A 25,236-nucleotide genomic window follows, 5' to 3' on the forward strand; every position below is an offset into this window, starting at 1 on the left:
GGTTGCCATGTGAGCTGAACCCCAAAGGTGTGAGGGACGGCCCTCTGAAAAGCAGGGGGCGGGGTTGCGGGCCGTGGGGGGCAGTAAGGGGACCTGGGGGCTGGGTGTATGGATGTGACTGGAGGAGGACACACATCGATCCGATGAGGGTCAGACGGGTCAGGGTGTCCCCCCTTCTCAGTGCTTTATATATTTCTAAATTCTATGCATTTAATTTGAGACAATTTGCAATTTGTAAACATACATAGTAGGATGACCCGAGATATTGCCCCCAGTCCAGCCAAGGCCCTGCACTGACCACACGGGGCCCCAGGAGCAGGTGTCACAGCAAACCCCAGACTGGGGTCTCCTTTATCTGTAGACGTCTCCCCATGCATCTTAGAGAAAGGGTTTGCCGTGTGTCTACCAGTCCCCCACCCCATCCCCCCATTTCCCAGAAACACATCATCCCCCTACATCATCATCCCCCATGACATTGCCCCTACACCATCCCCCTCACACACACAAAGCCCCACACAATCCCCACTCACACTATACCTCAACACTATCCCCCCTACACCAGCCCCCAACTCCACCCCCATCATACCCATGCCCCCACACCATCCACCCTCACACCATCGGCCCTGAACAAGGACCCGGTGCAGCTGCCCCCTGTGGGACATGCTCAGCCTCCCCGGGGTTCTCTGGATACCCTGCTCCCATCAGAAGCCCGGGTGTCCCATAGAGTACCCAGGGGTTGCAGGGAGGAGGGAAGACAGGGAGCCACCAACACGGTGTGTGCAGGTGAGTGGTGCAGAGGACCCACTGTGCCCTGCCTCTGCCCACTGTCTCTCCTGGAGCACGGCACACCCTGCACAGGACACCAGCCCGTAACCTAGAGGGACCTGGCCTGACTGGGCACCAGGCTCTGGGGAGCTGGGTTGATTTGAGCCCCCAACAGGCCCAACACAAAGACTAATGGGATCCAGCCCCCCATGGCCCTGGCCAGCCCTGGATTCTGGCCCCGGGCTGAGCAAGCCTTCTCACAGTTGAATGTAGCCTCCTGGGCACTGGGCGTGCCCCACAGATCCAGGTCACTGACCTAGGGCAGACCAGGGAATCATGGGACACCCCAGGGTGGGGAGAGCAGGGGTAGGCCGGTGGGCCCCACCCACACCCACACCAAGAGACAGGCTCCTACAGGTGTTGGGGCCCCAGGGGTCCCGAGGCCGGGGTCCAGCTGCCCTGCAGGGACCCAGCACAGGAGCCCATGAGCTGCAGTTCCAGGTCAGCTCTGCTGTCCTCAGAACCGTCACTCAAGCTGAAACCTCAGGACACACGTCCCCAACCAGAGTCCACACATGCTCCCAGGTGGGGACTCCAGCACTCACCCCCCCACCCTGTGTGATTCTTGCCCTTCCCTAAAGACAAAAAGGTCTCCTTCCCCAGGGGATGGCGCACACCCTCTGCTCTGAGCCCATTTCCTGTACAAATTAAATAAAGTGTTGTGGTGCAAAAATGCACAGCCAGCCCGTTTCTGTGTCTCCCAGAACACTGTGCACGGGGCTTGGAGAGACCCCCAGAAAGGAGGAGGGGGCACCACCGAGGCCCCAACCAGCCCATGCAGGGGCGCCGTTAGGCACACACAGCTGACGTCCCCATGTGCCATCCAGGGGTGTCCGGACGCCAGGGTCAGGCCTCACAGACTTTACTGGGACTCAGCCTGTGCCCTGTGGGCCAGAATGGGCGGGAGAGAGTGACAGTCAGGGAACCTCAGGTCACCAGGGTCTGTGCAAAGTGACCTGAGAGGTCACTGCTCCCTCTGTCCAGGGGGCCGGACCTGGCAGGATTCCGGGGCACTTCCTCCGCTCCCCGCATCCCCGTGCCTGGGTGCCTTGGGCACAGAGGGCCTGCGGGGCGGTCAGCGTGGCCGTGGAAGTGATATCAGGACAGCAGGCCCTTGTGTTGTGCCCAAGATTGCGAATCCAAGAAACCACCAAGGAGCCGACACTGATGAAACTTCTGAGGGTCTCTTTACAAGCTGGAGCTTGGGTCCAAGTGCACCAGACACATTGGAGCAGGGACTTGGACCCCGAGACTAAGAGGTGAGGCAGCTTTATAGGGGCCAGTGGACCATGGGATACGCAGAAAGTTGCACAGTCATGTCGGTCCACATGTATTTGGCCGACTGAATTACACCTTACCCTATAGTATCCACTTGAGCTGGTCTATTACTTTGGTCAGAATTGGTGCACGATTTTGGCGGGCACAAAGCAGGGTTACATTGTTATGAGCCGATTTCCAATTAGGGTGTGCCCAGCGGCCTGACTAGGGTGGGGCAGCGCCTTAAGCTATAAGTAGGTCATTTGGGGGTCATAGGGGAGGTGGCGGGTGTAGCACAAAATGGAATGAGTCCTGCTCTGTTTGTCCAGGGGTAGGGGATTTTTGTTAAATTTCCTGGGTCCCACACTTACAGCTCATGCACCTGGGCCACCCTCACCAGGTGGACTCAGTGTGCACACCTTGTGGTGCTGGATCTCTCACACCAACGTGTGGAGGGCACCCTCCTTGCCCGAGTGAGTAGGGGGTGGGTGAGCATGGAGCTCGGCCTGAAGGCCAGTCAGGACAGGGGACCAACAATCCCAGCCCCATCCACACCCTGACTCCCACATACAGGCAGCCCCATGGCTCCCCACCATGGACAGCCGGCTCCTCAGGAGCTCCCCCCAAGGGTGGCCCAAATGTCTGGCTCCCTGCTGGAGAGGCGTTGGGGAGAAGAGAAGCAGCCAGCGCTTGGCAGGACCCACTGCCGGACATGGGATTGTGGCCGAGCCAGATCTTCCAGCTCAGCTGACCCTCCAGCGGAAAGTCACTGCATGAGCCAGCCCTGGGGTGGACGGGAGAGCCCAGCTGGCAGCCACCCAGCACCAGCACCAGAAATGAAGTTTTGCCAATCATTTCGGGATTTTGGGTTACCCAGCCATAGGATCCAATAGCTGCACGTGATAGCTGCATGTCATAGAGACACACACACCCCAAAACCAACAAAAGTCGTAATCCCCCCAGTGTTGTCAAACAGCAGCCGGATGGTTACATACAAGACGCTGTGATCCCCAATAGGATACATGGAAGACGCTATAAACCATGACTGCAGACGTGCTGGAGGCACGGAGATGTGCCTGCTGGGTTCCAACAAGGAGCACAGAGGGGAAGGAAGCATCCTATGGACAGGGGGCACCTCCTAGGAAAGGACACCAGGTCCCTGTGAAGGCGACAGAGGGTAAAATCTCTCCTCTTCTCTTTCTGCTTCTGGTTTTCCTCCTACATGCCATTTATCTCAATCATATTAGAAAGAATTTATTTTATGTTTTTAAATTTATTTTTATTGGAGTCCAATTTGTATGAATTCTTGCTTCAGCAAGGGTGTCATTCAGGAGAGAAGGAGACATAAAGATTTTCCTAGACAGGCAACATATAAAGGAGTTCATGACCACTTAACCAGTCCAGTAAGGAATTTTAAGAGGGACTCTTCTAGTGGGGGGGGAAAAAGAGACCAAAAGAAACAAAGACTAGAAAGGCCCAGAGAACATCACCAGAAACACCAACTCTTCCAGAAACACAAAGGCACAAAGTTCATATCTTTGAATAATCACTCTGAATGCTGATAGACTAAATGCTCCAATCAAAAGATATAGAGTATCAGAGTGGCTTAAAAAACAGGATCTGGGATGCCTGGGTGGCTCAGGGGTTGAGCCTCTGCCTTTGACTCAGGGTGTGATCCTGGAGTCTGGGATCAAGTCCCATATTCTGCTCCTGGTGGGGAGCCTGCTTCTCTCTCTGCCTAATTTTCTGCCTCTCTCTCTCTCTCTCTAATGAATAAAATCATTATTTAAAAAACAAGATCCACCTGTATGCTGCCTACAAGATGCTCACATTAGACTTATAGACACCAGGAGATTGAAAGTCAGGGGATGGAAAATCATCTATCATGCTAATGGATATCAAAAGAAAGCTGGAGGACCCATACTTATATCAGACAAACGAAATTTGAAACCTAACCCTGGGGGACAACTCTTGGCTCAGTGGTTGAGCATCTGCCTTCGGCTCAGGGTGTGATCCTGGGATCCCAGGATCAAGTCTCACATCGGCCTCCCTTTGCAGAGCCTGCCTTTCCCTCTGCCTATGTTTTGCCTCTGCTTCTCTGTGTATCTCTCATGAATAAATAAATGAAATATTTAAATTTCAAAAAAGAAAGAACAAATATTATAAGAAGAGATGAAGAAGGGCATTATTTCATAATTAAAAAGACTCTCTATCAAGATCAAACAACTAAATATTTATGCTGCCAACATGGGAGTACCTAAATATAGAAACCAATTAACAGCAAACGTACAGGAACTCACTGATAATAATACAGTGACAGGGGATTTTAACACCCACTTATGGCAATGGACCGATCGTCTATACAGAAAATCAACAGGGGAACAATAGCCTTGACACACTGGACCACAGGGACTCAACAGATATAGTCTGAACATTTCATCCTAAAGCAGAATACACATTCCTTTCATTTTTTATTATTTATGATAGTCACAGAGCGAGAGAGAGTGAGAGAGGGGCAGAGACATTGGCAGAGGGAGAAGCAGGCTCCATTCACCTGGAGGCCGACGTGGGATTCGATCCCGGGTCTCCAGGATCGCGACATGGGCCAAAGGCAGGCGCTAAACTGCTGCACCACCCAGGGATCCCTACACATTCCTTTCAACTGCACATGGGACATTCTAAAGAACAGATCATATCATGGCCCACAAATCAGCCCTCAACAGGTACAACAGGTACAAGAAGGTTGATATCACACCGTGTACATTTTTGTACCATGACGTTATGAAACTTGAAGTCGACAGTAAGAAAAAAAAATTGGACAGACCAAAAATACGTGGAGATTATGAACATCCTACTAGAGAATGAATGGAGCAACCAAGAAATTAAATAGGAAATTTAAAACAAATGAAAATGAAAACATGTTTCTCAAAACATCTGGGATGTAGCAAAGGAAGTCCTAAGAGGAATTACATAGCAATACAGTCCTACATCAAGAAACAAGAAGTCTCCAATACACAACCTAACCCTACACCTAAATGAGCTGGAAAAGGAATAGCAAACACAGCCTGAAGCCTAAAGAAGGGAAAAAATAAAGATGAGAGCAGAAATAAACATGCAGAAACAACAAAACAGTAGAATGGAATAACGAAACTAAGATCTGGTTCTTCAAAATAATTAATAAAATAGACAAAGCCCTAGCCAGTCTTATCAATGAGAAAAGAGAAAAGACCTATATAAATAAAGTCACAAATGAGAGAAGAGAGATCGCAATCAACACCAGAAAAATAAGACAATTATAAGGGAATACTATAAAAAATTATACGCTAACAAACTGGGAGACCAGGAAGAATTGGAGAGATCCCTAGAAATGTGCAAACAATCAAAACTGAAATAGGAAGAAATAGAAATGTGAACAGACCCATAAGTAGCAAAGGAATTGAATCAGCAAGGCACCTGGGTGCCTCAGTGGTTGAGCACCTGCTTTGGCTCAGGTCACGATCCCAGGATCCTGGGGCATCAAGTCCCACACCAGGCTCCCCACATGGAGCTCCATTTTCCCTCTGCCTATACCTCTGCCTCTCTGCGTCTCCCATGAATACATAAATATAATCTTTAAAAAAGAAAAAGATATAAAGATAAGAAAGGACCCAAATAAAATCACAAACGAGAAAAGAGAAATAACAACCAACACTAGAAATACAAACGTTTATAAAAGAACATTATGAAAAATTATATGCCAGCAACCCCGAACCTGGAAGAAATAGATCAATTCCTGGAAATATATAACATAGCAAAAATTATGAACAAATAAGAAACTTGAACACACAGATAACCAGCAGAGAAATTGAATCAGCAATCAAGAATCTCCCAACAGGAGACGCTTATATCAATAGAACAGAATGGAAAGCCGAAAGAAGATACAAACCTGTAACTCTATGGTCCATTAATTGACAAGGCAGGAAGGAATATCCAATGGCACAAAGACAGTCTCTTCAACAAACCCTAACCCTGAGCCCAGGATAAGAACAAATGGTGTTGGGAAAACCAGGCAGCCACATGCAGAAGAATGAAACTGGACCACTTTCTTACACCATATATATAAAAAATAAATTCAAAATGGATGAAAGACCTAAATGTGAGACCTGAAACCATACAAAGAAGAAAAGATAGGCAGCAACATCTTTGACATTGGCCATTGGAACTTCTTTCCAAATATGCCTCTGAGGTGAGCGAAACAAAAGCAAAAATCCTATTGGGAGTTCATCAAATTGAAAAGCTTCTGCAAAGTGAAGGAAACAAGCAACTCTAAAATGCAACATACAAAATGAGAGGAGATATTTGTAAACAACACATCCAATAAAGAGTTAGTATGCAAAATACGTAAAGCAAATATAAATCTCAGTATCCTAAACACAAATTATCCAACTGCAGATGGGCAGAAGACATGAATGGACTTTGTCTCTGTCAAGATATCCAGATGGCCACCAGACACACGGACAGACACTCAGCGTCACCCATCATCAGGGAAATGCAAACCAAAACCACAATGAGATGTCACCTGACAGCCGACAGAATGGCTAAAATTAACAACACAAGAAACAACAGGTGTTGGTGAGGCTATGGAGAAGGGGGAACCCTCTTACACTCCTCGTGGTCATGTGAACAGGTGCAGCTACTATGGAAAACAGTGTGGAGGGTCCTCAAGAAGTTAAAAGTAGAAGTGCCCTATGATTCCAAAATTGCACAGCTAGGTATTTATCCCAAGGATATAAAAGTAGTCTCTTAGATTCAAAGAGGGACACAGAGCCTAGTGTTTGTAGTGACGTTATCAACAATAGCCAATCTGTGGATACAGCCCAGATGTCCATCGACAGATGAATGGGCAGAGACGATGTGGTAAATATACACACTGCGACATCACTCGGTCATCACAAGGGATGAAATGAAGCCATTTACTATGACATGGGAGAAGTGGAAAGGACTTATGCTCAATGAACTCAGTCAGAGAAAGACAGATACCAAATACCATACAATTGCATTCACATGTGAATTTTGAGAAACCAAACAAACTGGCAAGGGGATCGATGGGGTGGGATGAGAGAAGCAAACCAAGAAACTCACTCTTAACCACAGAGAATAAACTAATAGATACCAGAGGAAGGTGGGGGGGATGGGGAATCAGGCGATGGGGATAGTGGAGGACACCTGTGACCAGTACCAGGCGTTGCATCCAAGGGTTGAATCAGTATGTGGTATACCTGAAACTATATCATACTATGTTTACAAACAGGAATTCAATAAAAGTTTAATATAATAATTGTTAGTATTGATGAAACATGTGTGCACAAGAGATAAAATCAGAAAGGCAACTGAAAATCCAAATAAAGAGTATTTAGAGCCACAAATCCCCTCCTAGCTCAGCTCGGGAGAAGCCTGCCATGTCTATTCTGACCGCAGCAGAAGCCTGGATTTTGATTCTCTGGGGAGGCCACTGACTTGTTGGAGTCAAGCTATCTTTGAACCCAAAACCTAAATAGTGTGCATAAAACTAAACTGCCCAAGATACTAGGAGTCCCAGTGCACGCACAGGCCAAGACCCAAACTCTAACCATACACAGACTTATCCCTAACCCTACACTTAAGCCTAATGTTAACCTAAACCTTAAACAAGACCTATCACTAACCAAAAACCAAACACAAACCCCAAGACCGAAACACATTCACTGAACCTACAGGCCAAGCTTCACCCTAACTCCTAAACCTATTCTTAGGTTTCCTTAACCCTGACCCCTACCTTAAATCTAACCCTAACCCTAACCTCTAACCCTAACCTTAATGTATTCAAATCCTATTCTTAACCTTATCCTGTACCCTAATCCTAACCCTCTAATACTAACCCTATCTCATACCCCAAACTGTACCCTAACCCGTACCCTAAAACTAAACCCTAACCCACTGCCTAACCCTATCTCTTACCCTTTTCCAAAACCGTATACTGACCCTACCCTGACCCTGACCTGACCATTATCCCTAACCAAACACTAACCCTAATCCTAACCCCAATCCTAACCCTACCACTCACCCTAACTCTAAACCTAGCACTAACTCTAAACCTAACCCCTAACCCTAACAATTAACCCTAACTCACTCCCTAACCCCTAACCCTAACTGCAAACCTAATCACAACCCTAACACTAACCATAACCCTAAATCCAACTCCTAAAATCCTGCCCTAATCCCTAAGCCTAAACCCTAACCCTAACTCTAAATCCTGTCCCTAACATTAACCCTAACCCCTTTCCCTAATCCCTAACCCCCATCCAACTCCTAACCACTAACCCTTACCCTTATCCCTCACGCTATCCTCTAATCCGTAACCATAAGCATAATCACTAAACCCTAACATCTAACCTAATGTAACCACCAACTGCCTCCCCTCCCCTGACCCTACCATTCATTCTACCCATTCACTTACCCTGTGGTTCTGAGGAGTCCCTTCTGATGTGGACGTGGCCCCCAATGGCGCCTCCAGAGTCCTCCAGGGGGTCCTGTGGAAGCCAGGATCCTGTGCGTGTGGACGTGGCCCCACGTGTTCCTGAGTCATAGCGGGTCCTGAGGACACCGGGTCTCCTGTCACTGTGGACTATGCCTCACATCCTCTGGAAGCCTCACAGCAGGTCCTCAGGAGCCCGAGGGCTCCTGTATGCCTGGACATGGCCCCATGGCCCCCAGAAAACTCACCGCGGGTCCTGAGGGGGCTGTGGGCTCCTGTAAGCATAGACACAGCCCCATATATCCCGAAGCCAAAGGGCAGGTCCTGAGGAGGCCAGAGACTCCTGTCAGTGTGAATTCAGCACCCACATCTTTCTTACGCCTCACCACAGGCACTGACAACTCTGGGGTCTTCTGTCTGCATGGAAGCATCCCCATATTTCCCGAAGTCTACACCGGGGGTTCTGAGGACATCAGCGTCCTGTTGTGTGGGCGTGGCCCCACGTCCTCCCATAACGTCACTGCGGGTTCTGAGGAGGCCAGGGCTCCTGACACCGTGGATGCGGCCCCCACCTTCCAGAAGCCTCAACTTATGTCCTGAGCAGCCCAGGAGCTCCTGCCAGAGTGGACGTGGCACCACAGCTTCCTGAAGCCTCCCTGAAGGTCCTGAAGCGGCCCTGGTGGTCCTGTCAGGGTGGATGCGGGCCCACATCTTCCTGAAGCCTCACCGCGGTTCCTGAGGAGACCGGGGCTCATCAGCGTGGATGCGTCCCCATGTCCTCCTCAGGCCTCCCCAGCACAGGTGGGCTACTGTTAGTGCAGGTGGATGAGGCCTACTGACCCTCGCGGCCCTTGGGCAGTGCCTGGGCTCAGGCGCCTCCTGTGGGACGCTCAGGCACTGCAGGAGGCCATGCAGGAGGCAGCGTCCCCGTACACGGGGCCACAACTGCCTCCTTCCAGGCTCCAGCTGAGGCCTATGAGCTTCGGAAATGACTCACTGAAACGGAGCCCAATACCCGGCTTCCCCAGAAATACTTAAGGACAATGATTAGAACCCACAGGACACAAAAAGAAATGTGTACCAGACTTTAACCACGCCCTGCAAAACTCACTCAACCCTCCTCCTCTGTGGGCGGGACCGCAGGCTGGTGCAGCCACCCTGGAAACAGTGTGGAGGCCCCTCAGGAAGTTACAAATAGAGCCGCCCTGGGACCAGCAGGTGCACAGCCTTAGCTCAGCCCGAAGATACAGATGCATGAGACTCGGGGACACCTGCACCCCAATGTCCACAGCAGCCGGGTCCACAGTAGCCACCTTGTGGGGGGAGCCTTGGTGCCCTCAGGCAGATGATGGATAAAGAGGATGGAAGATAGATGATGGTCATAGATGATAGATAGTTAGATGATAGGAATGGTACTCAGCTATCAAAGAGAAGAAAATATTGCCATTTGCAATGATGTGGATAGAACTAGAGGGATCATGTTAAGTGAAATAAGTCAGTCAGGAAAGAAAATTACCATATGGTTGCATTCATAGGTGAAATTAAAGAAGCAAAGCAGATGGGCATCTGTGAAGGGAAGGAAAAACAAATAAGATGAAAACAGATATGGAGGAAAAAAAGACTCAATCACAGGAAACAAAGTGAGGGTCGCTGGAGGGGAGGGGAGTGGAGGGACAGGGTAACTGGTAGATGGCATGAAGGAGGGCACGTGATGTCATGAACCCTGGTGTTATCTCCAACTGGTGAATCCCTGAATTCTACCTCTGAAAGTATAATACACTATACTCTTAATTAATTGGGTTTAAATTAAATTAAGTTTAAAAAATCAGTTGACGGTATCGGAGTGCATTTTCTTCCAGGCTCTCTATTCTGCTCCTTCAGCTTATGCCAGAACCACACCCCTGTGGGTTTGGTTTGTTTAAGTAGGCTCCATGCCTCGTCCAAAGTTCAGCACAGGGCTAGAATTCATGACCCCGAGATCAAGACCAAGGGTGAAGTCAGGAGTCGGATGCTTAACCGACGGAGCCAGCCGGGGCCCGAGAACCACACTGCTTTATCCTGTGTCTCTGTGACATTGTTTGAAATAGGAAAGTGGAGGGAGGGGCAAGATGGCAGAAGAGTAGTGTCCCCAAATCACCTGTCCCCACCAAATTACCTAGATAATCTTCATCATCCTGAAAATCTATGAATTCGGCCTGAGATTTAAAGAGAGACCAGATGGAATGCTACAGTGAGAAGAGTTCACACTTCTATCAAGGTAGGAAGAGGGGGGGAAAAGAAATAAAGAAACAAAAGGCATCCAAGGGGGAGGGGCCCCACGAGGTGCCAGGCTAAGGCCGGGGCGAGTGCCCCCAGGACAGGAAAGCTCTGTCCCGGAGAAGCAGGAGCTTCACCAATCTTCCTGGGTGGAAAGGCACCCGCAGGGAGATGGAGCAGGATGCCAGGATGGCAGGGATGCCCTCGGGCTCCCTAGAACACTAACAGACACCTGCGCACCCAGGAGACTGCACCATACCCCACGGCCGAGCTCCCTAAAAGACTGCAGGGCCCACGGCTGGACCCGGAGCAGCTCGGAGGGGCTCGGGCGACGGCTCCGCATGGAGGGGGCTGTAAGGCCAGGAGCAGCTCGGAGGGGGCTCCAGCAGAGGAAGAGGATCCCTGCGGAGAGGGCTGCGGGGCTCTGGGACCAGCTCAGAGGGGCTCGGGCGGCAGCGCCGCAGAGGCGGCTGTGTGGCCGTGAGGGGGAATCCAACAGCGCAGGCACTGGAGCACAGGGTGCCAGGACACAGCCCAGGATTTGGCCTCCCCTGGGACAGGCAGAGCCCGGGAAGGCCCACGACAGCTAGGACGCTTCTGCCCAGAGCTGAGCAGATCAACGTCCCAGCCTTGGCACCTACAGGTCCTGCAGAGGGAGAGCTCCATAGTTACTGTGGAAGCTGAATCCAGGGCTTCAGAGCTGCCGGCGTCACTGGGATGGTTCCTCCTGGGGCCTCACGGGTTAAACAACCCCCACTGAGCCCTGCACCAGGCAGAGGGCAGAGCAGCTACCTCAAGAGCTAACACCTGAAAATCAGCACAACAGACCCCTCCCCCAGAAGACGAGCTAGACGGACAAGTTTCAGGGGAAGTCAACGGACTTAAAGTATACAGAATCAAAAGATTCTCTCCCGTGGTTTTTTCTTTTCTTTTCTTTTCTTTTCTTTTTTCTTTTCTCTTCTATTCTTTTCTTTTCTTCTTTCTTTTTGAGTTGTTGCATCCCCCACCCTTTATTCCTTTCTTTCTTTTTCTTTCTCTTTTTCTTCTTTTTTCTTTTTTTTCTTCCTTTTCTCTTTTTCTATTTTCTTTCCTTCTTTCTCTCCTCTCTTTTTCTCCTTTCCCAATACAATTTTTTTGGCCACTCTGCACTGAGCAAAATGAATAGAAGGAAAACCTCACCTCAAAAGAAAGAATCAGAAACAGTTCTCTCTCCTAAGATTACAAAATCTGGATTACAATTCAATGTCAGAAAGCCAATTCAGAAGCACTATTATACAGCTATGGGTGGCTCTTGAAAAACGCATAAAGGACTCAAGAGACTTCATGACTGCAGAATTTAGATACAATCAGGCAGAAATTAAAAATCAATTGAATGAGATGCAATCCAAACTAGAAGTCCTAACGACGAGGGTTAACGAGGTGGAAGAACGAGTGAGTGACATAGAAGACAAGTTGATGGCAAAGAAGGAAACTCAGGAAAAAAGAGACACACAATTAAAAGACCAGGAAGACAGGGATCCCTGGGTGGCGCAGCGGTTTGGCGCCTGCCTTTGGCCCAGGGCGCGATCCTGGAGACCCGGGATCGAATCCCACGTCGGGCTCCCGGTGCATGGAGCCTGCTTCTCCCTCTGCCTGTGTCTCTGACTCTCTCTCTCTCATTCTGTGTGACTATCATAAATAAATAAAAAATAAAATAAAATTTATAAAAAAAAAAGACCAGGAAGACAGATAAAGGGAAATAAACAACAGCCTGAGGAAGAAAAACCTACTTGTAATTGGGGTTCCCGAGGGCGCCGACAGGGCCAGAGGGCCAGAATATGTATATCAACAAATCCTAGCTGAAAACAATCCTAATCTGGGAAGGGAAACAGGCATTCAGATCCAGGAAACAGAGAGATCCCCCCCTAAAATCAATAAAAACCGTCCAACACCTCGACATTTAATAGTAAAGCTTGCAAATTCCAAAGATAAAGAGAAGATCCTTAAAGCAGCAAGAGACAAGAAATCCCTGACCTTTATGGGGAGGAGCATTAGGGTAACAGCAGACCTCTCCACAGCGACCTGGCAGGCCAGAAAGGGCTGGCAGGATATATTCAGGGTCCTCAATGAGAAGAACATGCAACCAAGAATACTTTATCCAGCAAGGCTCTCATTCAAAATGGAAGGAGAGATAAAGAGCTTCCAAGACAGGCAGGAACTAAAAGAATATGTGACCTCCAAACCAGCTCTGCAAGAAATTTTAAGGGGGACTCTTAAAATTCCCCTTTAAGAAGAAGTTCAGTGGAACAGTCCACAAAAACAAGGACTGAATAGTTATCATGATGACACTAAATTCATATCTCTCAATAGTAACTCTGAATGTGAACGGGCTTAATGACCCCATCAAAAGGCGAAGGGTTTCAGACTGGATAAAAAAGCAGGACCCATCTATTTGCTGTCTACAAGAGACTCATTTTAGACAGAAGGACACCTACAGCCTGAAAATAAAAGGTTGGAGAACCATTTACCATTCGAATGGTCCTCAAAAGAAAGCAGGGGTAGCCATCCTTATATCAGATAAACTAAAATTTACCCCAAAGACTGTAGTGAGAGATGAAGAGGGACACTATATCATACTTAAAGGATCTATTCAACAAGAGGACTTAACAATCCTCAATATATATGCCCCGAATGTGGGAGCTGCCAAATATATGAATCAATTATTAACCAAAGTGAAGAAATACTTAGATAATAATACACTTATACTTGGTGACTTCAATCTAGCTCTTTCTACCCTCGATAGGTCTTCTAAGCACAACATCTCCAAAGAAACGAGAGCTTTAAATGATACACTGGACCAGATGGATTTAACAGATATCTACAGAACTTTACATCCAAACTGAACTGAATACACATTTTTCTCAAGTGCACATGGAACTTTCTCCAGAATAGACCACATATTGGGTCACAAATCGGGTCTGAACCAATACCAAAAGATTGGGATCGTCCCCTGCATATTCTCAGACAATAATGCCTTGAAATTAGAACTAAATCACAACAAGAAGTTTGGAAGGACTTCAAACACGTGGAGGTTAAGGACCATCCTCCTAAAAGATGAAAGGGTCAACCAGGAAATTAAGGAAGAATTAAAAACATTCATGGAAACTAATGAGAATGAAGATACAACCATCCAAAATCTTTGGGATGCAGCAAAAGCAGTCCTAAGGGGGAAATACATCGCAATACAAGCATCCATTCAAAAACTGGAAAGAACTCAAATACAAAAGCTAACCTTACACAAAGGAGCTAGAGAAAAAACAGCAAATAGATCCTACACTCAAGAGAAGAAGGGAGTTAATAAAGATTCGTGCAGAACTCAACAAAATCGAGACCAGAAGAACTGTGGAACAGATCAACAGAACAAGGAGTTGGTTCTTTGAAAGAATTAATAAGATAGATAAACCATTAGCCAGCCTTATTAAAAAGAAGAGAGAGAAGACAAATTAATAAAATCATGAATGAGAAAGGAGAGATCACTACCAACACCAAGGAAATACAAACAATTTTAAAAACATATTATGAACAGCCATACGCCAATAAATTAGGCAATCTAGGAGAAATGGACGCATTCCTGGAAAGCCACAAACTACCAAAACTGGAACAGGAAGAAATAGAAAACCTTAACAAGCCAATAACCAGGGAGGAAATTGAAGCAGTCATCAAAAACCTCCCAAGACACAAGAGTCCAGGGCCAGATGGCTTCCCAAGGGAATTTTATGAAACGTTTAAAGAAGAAACCATACCTATTCTCCTAAAGCTGTTTGGAAAGATAGAAAGAGATGGAGTACTTCCAAATTCGTTCTATGAGGCCAGCATCACCTTAATTCCAAAACCAGACAAAGACCCCACCAAAAAGGAGAATTACAGACCAATAGCCCTGATGAACATGGATGCAAAAATTCTCAACAAGATACTGGCCAATAGGATCCAACAATACATTAAGAAAATTATTCACCATGATCAAGTAGGATTTATCCCTGGGACACAAGGCTGGTTCAACACCCGTAAAACAATCAATGTGATTCATCATATCAGCAAGAGAAAAACCAAGAACCATATGATCCTCTCATTAGATGCAGAGAAAGCATTTGACAAAATACAGCATCCATTTCTGATCAAAACCCTTCAGAGTGTAGGGATAGAGGGAACATTCCTCGACATCTTAAAAGCCATCTATGAAAAGCCCACCGCAAATATCATTCTCAATGGGGAAGCACTGGGAGCCTTTCCCCTAAGATCAGGAACAAGACAGGGATGTCCACTCTCACCACTGCTGTTCAACATAGTACTGGAAGTCCTAGCCTCAGCAATCAGACAACAAAAAGACATTAAAGGCATTCAAATTGGCAAAGAAGAAGTCAAACTCTCCCTCTTCACCGATGACATGATACTCTACATAGAAAACCCAAAAGTCTCCACCCCAAGATTGCTAGAACTCATACAGCAATTCGGTAGCGTGGCAGGATACAAAATCAATGCCCAGAAATCAATGGCATTTCTATACACTTACAATGAGACTGAAGAAAGAGAAATTAAGGAGTCAATCCCATTTACAATTGCACCCAAAAGCATAAGATACCTAGGAATAAACCTAACCAGAGATGTAAAGGATCTATACCCTCAAAACTATAGAACACTCCTGAAAGAAATTGAGGAAGACACAAAGAGATGGAAAAATATTCCATGCTCATGGATTGGCAGAATTAATATTGTGAAAATGTCAATGTTACCCAGGGCAATATACACGTTTAATGCAATCCCTATCAAAATACCATGGACTTTCTTCAGAGAGTTAGAACAAATTATTTTAAGATTTGTGTGGAATCAGAAAAGACCCCGAATAGCCAGGGGAATTTTAAAAAAGAAAACCATATCTGGGGGCATCACAATGCCAGATTTCAGGTTGTACTACAAAGCTGTGGTCATCAAGACAGTGTGGTACTGGCACAAAAACAGACATATAGATCAGTGGAACAGAATAGAGAATCCAGAAGTGGACCCTGAACTTTATGGTCAACTAATATTCGATAAAGGAGGAAAGACTATCCATTGGAAGAAAGAAAGTCTCTTCAATAAATGGTGCTGGGAAAATTGGACATCCACATGGAGAAGAATGAAACTAGACCACTCTCTTTCACCATACACAAAGATAAACTCAAAATGGATGAAAGATCTAAATATGAGACAAGATTCCACCAAAATCCTAGAGAAGAACACAGGCAACACCCTTTTTGAACTCGGCCATAGTAACTTCTTGCAAGATACATCCACGAAGGCAAAAGAAACAAAAGCAAAAATGAACTATTGGGACTTCATCAAGATAAGAAGCTTTTGTACAGCAAAGGATACAGTCAACAAAACTCAAAGACAACCTACAGAATGGGAGAAGATATTTGCAAATGACATATCAGATAAAGGGCTAGTTTCCAAGATCTATAAAGAACTTATTAAACTCAACAGCAAAGAAACAAACAATCCAATCATGAAATGGGCAAAAGACATGAACAGAAATCTCACAGAAGAAGACACAGACATGGCCAACATGCATATGAGAAAATGCTCTGCATCACTTGCCATCAGGGAAATACAAATCAAAACCACAATGAGATACCATGTCACACCAGTGAGAATGGGGAAAATTAACAAGGCAGGAAACAACAAATGTTGGAGAGGATGCGGAGAAAAGGGAACCGTCTTACACTGTTGGTGGGAATGTGAACTGGTGCAGCCACTCTGGAAAACTGTGTGGAGGTTCCTCAAACAGTTAAAAATATACCTGCCCTACGACCCAGCAATTGCACTGTTGGGGATTTACCCCAAAGATAAAAATGCAATGAAACGCCGGGACACCTGCACCCCGATGTTTATAGCAGCAATGGCCACGATAGCCAAACTGTGGAAGGAACCTCGGTGTCCAACGAAAGATGAATGGATATAGAAGATGTGGTTTATGTATACAATGGAATATTACTCAGCTATTAGAAATGACAAATACCCATCATTTGCTTCAATGTGGATGGAACTGGAGGGTATTATGCTGAGTGAAGTAAGTCAGTCGGAGAAGGACAAACATTGTATGTTCTCATTCATTTGGGGAATATAAATAATAGTGAAAGGGAATATAAGGGAAGGGAGAAGAAATGTGTGGGAAATATCAGAAAGGGAGACAGAACGTAAAGACTGCTAACTCTGGGAAACGAACTAGGGGTGGTAGAAGGGGAGAAGGGCGGGGGGTGGGAGTGAATGGGTGACGGGCACTGGGGGTTATTCTGTATGTTAGTAAATTGAACACCAATAAAAAATAAATTAAAAAAAAAGAAGTTCAGTGGAACAATCCACAAAAACAAGGACTGAATAGATGTCATGATGACACTAAACTCATATCTGTGGATAGTAACTCTGAATGTGAACGGGCTTAATGACCCCTTCAAAGGCGCAGGGTTTCAGACTGGAAAAAAAAGCAGGACCCAACTATTTGCTGTCTACAAGAGACTCATATTAGACAGAAGGACACCTACAATCTGAAAATAATGGGTTGGAGAACCATTTACCATTCAAATGGTCCTCAAAAGAAAGCAGGGGTAGCCATCCTTATATCAGATAAACTAAAATTTACCCCGAAGACTATAGTGAGAGATGAAGACGGACACTAAATCATACTTAAAGGATCTATTCAACAAGAGGACTTAACAATCCTCAATATATATTCCCCGAATATCGGAGTGCCAAATATTTAAACCAATTAATAACGAAAGTGAAGAAATATTTAGATAATAATTATCTTATACTGGTGACTTCAATCTAGGTCTTTCTACCCTCGATAGGTCTTCTAAGCACAGCATCTCCAAAGAAACGAGAGCTTTAAATGATACACTGGACCAGATGGATTTCACAGATATCTACAGAACTTTACATCCAAACTGAACTAAATAAACATTCTTCTCAAGTGCACATGGAACTTTCTCCAGAATAGACCTCATACTGGATCACAAATCGCGTCTGAACCGATAGCAAAAGATTCAGATTGTCCCCTGCATATGCTCAGACCATAATGCCTTGAAATTAGAACTAAATCACAACAAGAAGTTTGGAAGGACTTCAAACACGTGGAGGTTAAGAACCATCCTGCTAAAAGATGAAAGGGTCAACCAGAAAATTGAGGAAGAATTAAAAAGATTCATGGAATCTAATGAGAATGAAGATACAAATGTTCAAAATCTTTGGCATGCAGCAAAAGCAGTCCTAAGGGGGAAATACATCACAATACAAGCATCCATTCAAAAACTGGAAAGAACTCAAATACAAAAGCTAACCTTACTCATAAAGGAGCTAGAGAAAAAAACAGCAGCTAGATCCTACACCCAAAAAATAAGAGATTTCATTAAAATTTGAGCAGACCTCAAGGAAATTGAGACCACAATAAATGTGGAACAGATCAACAAAACCAGGAGTTGGTTCTTTAAAAGAATTAACAACATACATAAACCATTATCCAGTCTTATTAAAAAGAAAAGAGAGAAGACTCAAATTAATAAAATCATGAATGAGAAAGGAGAGATCACTACCAACACAAGGAAATACAAACGATTTTGAAAACATATTATGAACAGCTATACGGAAATAAATTAGGCAGTCTAGGAGAATGGACGCATTCCTGGAGCCACAAACTACCAAAACTGGAACAGGAAGAAATAGAAAACCTAAACAGGCCAATAACCAGAGAGGCAATTGAAGCAGTCATCCAAAACCTCCCAAGTCACAAAAGTCCAGGGCCAGATGGCTTCCCAGGGGAAATGTATCAAACGTTTAAAGAAACCATACCTATCCTACTAAAGCTGTTTGGAAAGATAGAAAGAGATGGAGTCCTTCCAAATTCGTTCTATGAAGCCAGCATCACCTTAATTCCAAAACCAGACAAAGACCTCACCAAAGAGGAGAATACACACCAATATCCTTGATGAACATAGATGCAAAAATTCTCAACAAGATACTAGCCAATAGGATCCAACAATACATTAAGAATATTATTCACCATGACCAAGTAGGATTTATCCCTGGGACACAAGGCTGGTTCAACACCCGTAAAACAATCAATGTGATTCATCATATCAGCAAGAGAAAAACCAAGAACCATATGATCCTCTCATTAGAAGCAGAGAAAGCATTTGACAAAATAGAGCATCTATTCCTGATCAAAACAGTTCAGAGCGTAGGGATAGAAGGAACATTCCTCGACATCTTAAAAGCCATCTACGAAAAGCCCACAGCAAATATCTTTCTCAATGGGGCAGCACTGGGAGCCTTTCCCCTAAGATCAGGAACAAAACATGGATATCCACTCTCACCACTGCTATTCATCATAGTATTGGAAATCCTAGCCTCAGCAATCAGACAACAAAAGACATTAAAGGCATTCAAATTGGCAAATAAGAAGTCAAACTCTCCCTCTTTGCTGATAACATGATACTCTACCTAGAAAACCCAAAACCCTCCCCCCCAAGATTGCTAGAACTCATACAGCAATTTGGTAGCATTGCAGGATACAAAATCAATGCCCAGAAATCAATGGCATTTCTATACACTAACAATGAATGAGACTGAAGAAAGAGAAATTAAGAGTCAATCTCATTAACAATTGCACCCAAATCATACGATACCTAGGAATAAACCTAACCAAGGAGGTAAATGATCTATACCCTAAAAACTATAGAAAACTTCTGAAAGAAATTGAGGCACACACGAAGAGATGGAAAAATATTCCATGCTCATGGATTGGCAGAATTAATATTGTGAAAATGTCAATGTTACCCAGGCAATGTACACGTTTAATGCAGTCCCTATCAAAATACCATGGACTTTCTTCAGAGAGTTAGAACAAATTATTTTAAGATTTGTGTGGAATAAGAAAAGACCCCTAAAAGCCAGGGGAATTTTATTTTATTTTATTTTATTTTTTATTTATTTATGATAGTGACACACAGAGAGAGAGAGGCAGAGACACAAGCAGAGAGAGAAGCAGGCTCCATGCACCGGGAGCCCGACGTGGGACTCCATCCCGGGTCTCTAGGATCATGCCCTGGGCCAAAGGCAGGTGCCAAACCGCTGCGCCACCCAGGGATCCCAAGCCAGGGGAATTTTAAAAAAGAAAACTATATCTGGGGGCACCACATGCCATATTTCAGCTTGTACTACAAAGCTGTGGTCATCAAGACAGTGTGGTACTGGCACAAAAACAGACACATAGATCAATGGACAGAATAGAACCCAGAAGTGGACCTTGAACTTTATGGTCAACTAATATTCGATAAAGGAGGAAAGACTATCCATTGGAAGAAAGACAGTCTCTTCAAAGATGGTGCTGGGAAAATTGGACATCCACAGTCAGAAGAATGAAACTAGACCACTCTCTTTCACCATAAACAAAGATAAACTCAAAATGGATGAAAAATCTAAATGTGAGACAAGAGTCTATCAAAATCATAGAGAACACAGGCAACACCCGTTTTAAACTAGGCCACAGCAACTTCTTGCAAGGTACATCCACGAAGGCAAAAGAAACAAAAGCAAAAATGAACTATTGGGACTTCATCAAGATAAGAAGCTTTTGCACAGCAAAGGATACAGTCAACAAAACTCAAAGACAACCTACAGAATGGGAGAAGTTATTTGCAAAAGACGTATCAGATAAAGGGCTAGTTTCCAAGATCTATAAAGAACTTCTTAAACTCAACACCAAAGAGACAAACAATCCAATCATGAAATGGGCAAAAGACATGAAGAGAAATCTCACCGAGGAAGACATTGACATGGCCAACATGCACATGAAAACATGCTCTGCATCACTTGCCCTTAGGGATATACAAATCAAAACCACAATGAGATACCATGTCACACCAGTGAGAATGGGGAACATTAACAAGGCAGGAAACAACAAATGTTGGAGAGGATGCGGAGAAAAGGGAACCCTCTTACACTGCTGGTGGGAATGTGAACTGGTGCAGTCACTCTGGAGAACTGTGTGGAAGTTCCTCAAAGAGTTAAAAATAGACCTGCCCGACGACTCAGCAATTGCACTATTGGGGATTTACCCCAAAGATTCAGATGCAATGAAACGCCGGGACACCTGCACCCCGATGTTTATAGCAGAATGTCCACAATAGCCAAACTGTGGCAGGAGCCTCGGTGTCCATTGAAAGATGAATAGATAAAGAAGATGTAGTTTATGTATACAATGGAATATTACTCAGCCATTAGAAATGACAAATACCCACCATTTGCTTCAACGTGGATGAAACTGGAGGGTATTATGCTGAGTGAAGAAAGTCAATCGGAGAAGGACAAACAGTGTATGTTCTCATTCCTTCAGGGAATATAAATAATAGTGAAAGGGAACATAAGGGAATGGAGAAGAAACGTTTGGGAAATATCAGAAAGGGAGAGAGATCATAAAGACTCCCAACTCTGGGAAAAGAACTAGGGGTGCTGGAAGGGGAGGAGGGCAGGGGGTGGGGGTGAATGGGTGACGGGCACTAAGGGGGACACTTGACGGGATGAGCACTGCGTGTTATTCTTTATGGTGGTCAATTGAACACCAATAAAAAATAAATTTATTTTTAAAAAAAAGATCAAACAACTACATATTTATGTTGCCAACATGGGAGTACCGAAATATAGAAACCAATTAACAACAAACGTACAGGAACACACTGATAATAATACAATGACAGGGGATTTTAGCACCCACTTATGGCAATGGACCGATCATCTATGCAGAAAATCAACAGGGAAACAATAGCCTTGACACACTGGACCAAAGAGACTCAACAGATATAGTCTGAACATTTCTTCCTAAAGCAGAATACACATTCTTTTCAAGTGCACAGGGGAAATTCTCCAGAATAGATTATATCATGGACCACAAATCAGCCCTCAACAGGTACAACAGGTACAAGAAGGATGGTATCACACCATGTACATTTTCGGACCACGACGCTATGAAACTCGAGGTCGACAATAAGAAAAAATTTGGACAGACCAAAAATTCGTGGAGATTATGATCATCCTACTAGAGAATGAATGGAGCAACCAGGAAATTAAAGAGGAAATTTAAAACAAATGAAAATGAAAACATGTTTCTTCAAACCTCTAGGATGTAGCAAAGACAGTCCTTAGAGGGAAGTAGATAGCAATACAGGCCTACCTCAAGAAACAAGAAGTCTCCAATACACAACCCAACACTACACCTAAAGGAGCTGGAAAAGGAATAGGAAACAAAGCCTAAAGCCTACAGAAGAAGGGAAAAATAAAGATGAGAGCAGAAATAAACAATACAAAAACAACAAAACAGTAGAATGGAATAATGAAACTAAGAACTGGTTCTTCAAAATAACTAAGAAAATGGATCAAGCCCTAGCCAGACTTATCAACAAGAAAACAGAAAAGAACTAAATAAATAAAATCACAAAAGAGAGAAGAGAGATCACAATCAACACCAGAAAAATAAAACAATTATAAGGGAATACTATGAAAGATTATACACTAACAAACTGGGAGACCTGGAATAAATGGACAAATCCCTAGAAATGTATAAACGAGCAAAACTGAAATAGGAAGAAATAGAAAATGTGAACACACCCATAAGTAGCAAAGGAATTGAATCAGCAAGGCACCTGGGTGTCTCAGTGGTTGAGCATCTTCTTTGGCTCAGGTCATGATCCCGGGGTCCTGGGGAATCATGTCCCACATCAGGCTCCCTGCATGGAGCCTCATTTTCCCCCTGCCTATACCTCTGCCTCTCTGTGTCTCGCATGAATACATAAATAAAATCTTTAAAAAAGAAAAAACATAAATGATGAGAAAGGACCCAGGGATCCCTGGGTGGCACAGTGGTTTGGCGCCTGCCTTTGGCCCAGGGCGCGATCCTGGAGACCCGGGATCGAATCCCACATCGGGCTCCCGGTGCATGGAGCCTGCTTCTCCCTCTGCCTGTGTCTCTGCCTCTCTCTCTTTCTCTCTGTGTGACTATCATAAATAAATAAAAATTAAAAAAAAAGAAAGGACCCAAATAAAATCACAAATGAGATAAGAGAAATAACAACCAACACTAGAGAAATACAAACATTTATAAGAGAACATTATGAAAAATTATATGCCAGCAACCTAGAACCTGCAAGAAATAGATCAATTCCTGGAAATATATAACATAGCAAAAATGAAAAAGGAAGAAATAAGAAACTTGAACAGACAGATAACCAGCAACGAAATTGAATCAGCAATCAAGAATCTCCCAACCGGAGACGCTTAGATCAATAGAATAGAATGGAATGGAATGCCGAAACAAGATACAAACCTGTAACTCTATGATCCATTAATCGACAACAAGGCAGGAAGGAATATCTAATGGCACAAAGACAGTCTCTTCAAAAAACCCTAACCCTGACCCCAGGATAAGAACAAATAGTGTTGGGAAAACCAGGCAGCCACATGCAGAAGAATGAAACGGGACCACTTTCTTACACCATATATATAAAAAATAAATTCAAAATGCATGAAAGACCTAAATGTGAGACCTGAAACCATACAAAGAAGAAAAGATAGGCAGCAACGTCTTTGACGTTGGCCATTGGATCTTCTTTCTAGATATGCCTCTGAGTTGAGGGAAACAAAAGCAAAAATACTATTGGGACTTCATCAAATTCAAAACCTTCTGCAAAGTGAAAGAAACAACCAACGCTAAAAGGTAACATACAAAATGAAAGGAGATATTTGTCAACAACACATCCAATAAACAGTTAGTATGCAAAATATGTAAAGCAAATATAAATCTCAGCATCCTAAACACAAATTATCCAACTGCAGATGGGCAGAAGACGTGAATGGACTTTGTCTCTGACAAGACATCCAGATGGCCACCAGACACCGAAAGACACTCAGCGTCACCCATCATCAGGGAAATGTAAATGAAAACCACAATAAGATGTCACCTGACAGCCGTCAGAATGGCTAAAATTAACAACAGAAGAAACAACAGGTGTTGTTGAGGCTATAGAGAAGAGGGAGCCCCCTTACACTCCTGGTGGACATGCGAACAGGTGCAGCCACTGTGGAAACACTGTGGGGGGTCCTAGAGACGTTAAAAATAGGGGATCCCTGGGTGGTGCAGCGGTTTGGCACCTGCCTTTGGCCCATGTCGCGATCCTGGTGACCCGGGATCGAATCCCACGTTGGACTCACAGTGCACGGAGCCTGCTTCTCCCTCTGCCTGTGTCTCTGCCTCTCTCTCTGTGACTATCATAAAAAAAATTAAAAAAAGAAGTTAAACATAGAGCTACCCTACGATTCCAAAATTGCAGAGCTAGGTATTTACCCCAAGGATACAAAAGTCGTTTAGTAGATTCCAAGTGGGACACGCAGCCCAGTGTTTCTAGCAGCGTTATCAACAACAGCCAAATTGTGGATACAGCCCAGATGTCCATCGAGTGATGAATGGGCAGAGACGATGTGGTAAATATACCAACTGCGACATCACCGGGTCGTCAGAAGAGATGAAATGAAGCCATTTACAATGACGTGGGAGAAGTGGAAAGCACTTATGCTCAAGGAACTCAGTCAGTCAGAGAAAGATACCAAATACCATACAATTGCATTCACATGTGAATTTTAAGAAACCAGACAAACTGGCAAAGGGGCACAGGGGGGATGAGAGAAGCAAACAAAAAAACACATTCTTAACCACAGAGTATAAACTAATAAATACCAGAGGAAGGTGAGGGGGATGGGGAATCAGGGGATGGGGATAGTGGAGGGCACCTGTGGCCAGTACCAGGCGTTGTATCCAAGGGTTGAATCACTATGTGGTAAACCTGAAACTATATTATTCTGTGTATACAAACAGGAATTCAAGTAAAACTTTAAAATAATAATAGGTAGTATTGATGAAACATGTACGCACTAGAGATAAAATCAGAAAGGCAACTGAAAATCCAAATAAGAGTCTTTAGAGCCACAAATCCCCTCCTTAGCTCAGCTCGGGAGAAGCCTGCTATGTCTATTCTGACCCCATCTGAAGCCTGGATTTTGATTCTCTGGGGAGGCCACTGACTTGGTGGAGTCAGGCTATCTTTGAACCCAAAACCTAAATAGAGTGCATAAAACTAAACGGCCCAAGATGCTAGGAGTCCCAGTGCAGGCACATGCCAGACCCAAACTCTAACCATACACAGACATAACCCTAACCCTACACTTAATCCTAATGTTAACCTAGCCCTTAAACAAGACCCATCACTAATCGAAAACCAAACACAAACCCCAAGACCAAAACACATTCACTGAACTTTTCTGCCAACCCTCACCCTAACTCCTTTTTT

Source organism: Canis lupus, chromosome 16, assembly GCF_048164855.1.
Source record: "Canis lupus baileyi chromosome 16, mCanLup2.hap1, whole genome shotgun sequence".
Lineage (NCBI taxonomy): Eukaryota > Metazoa > Chordata > Mammalia > Carnivora > Canidae > Canis > Canis lupus.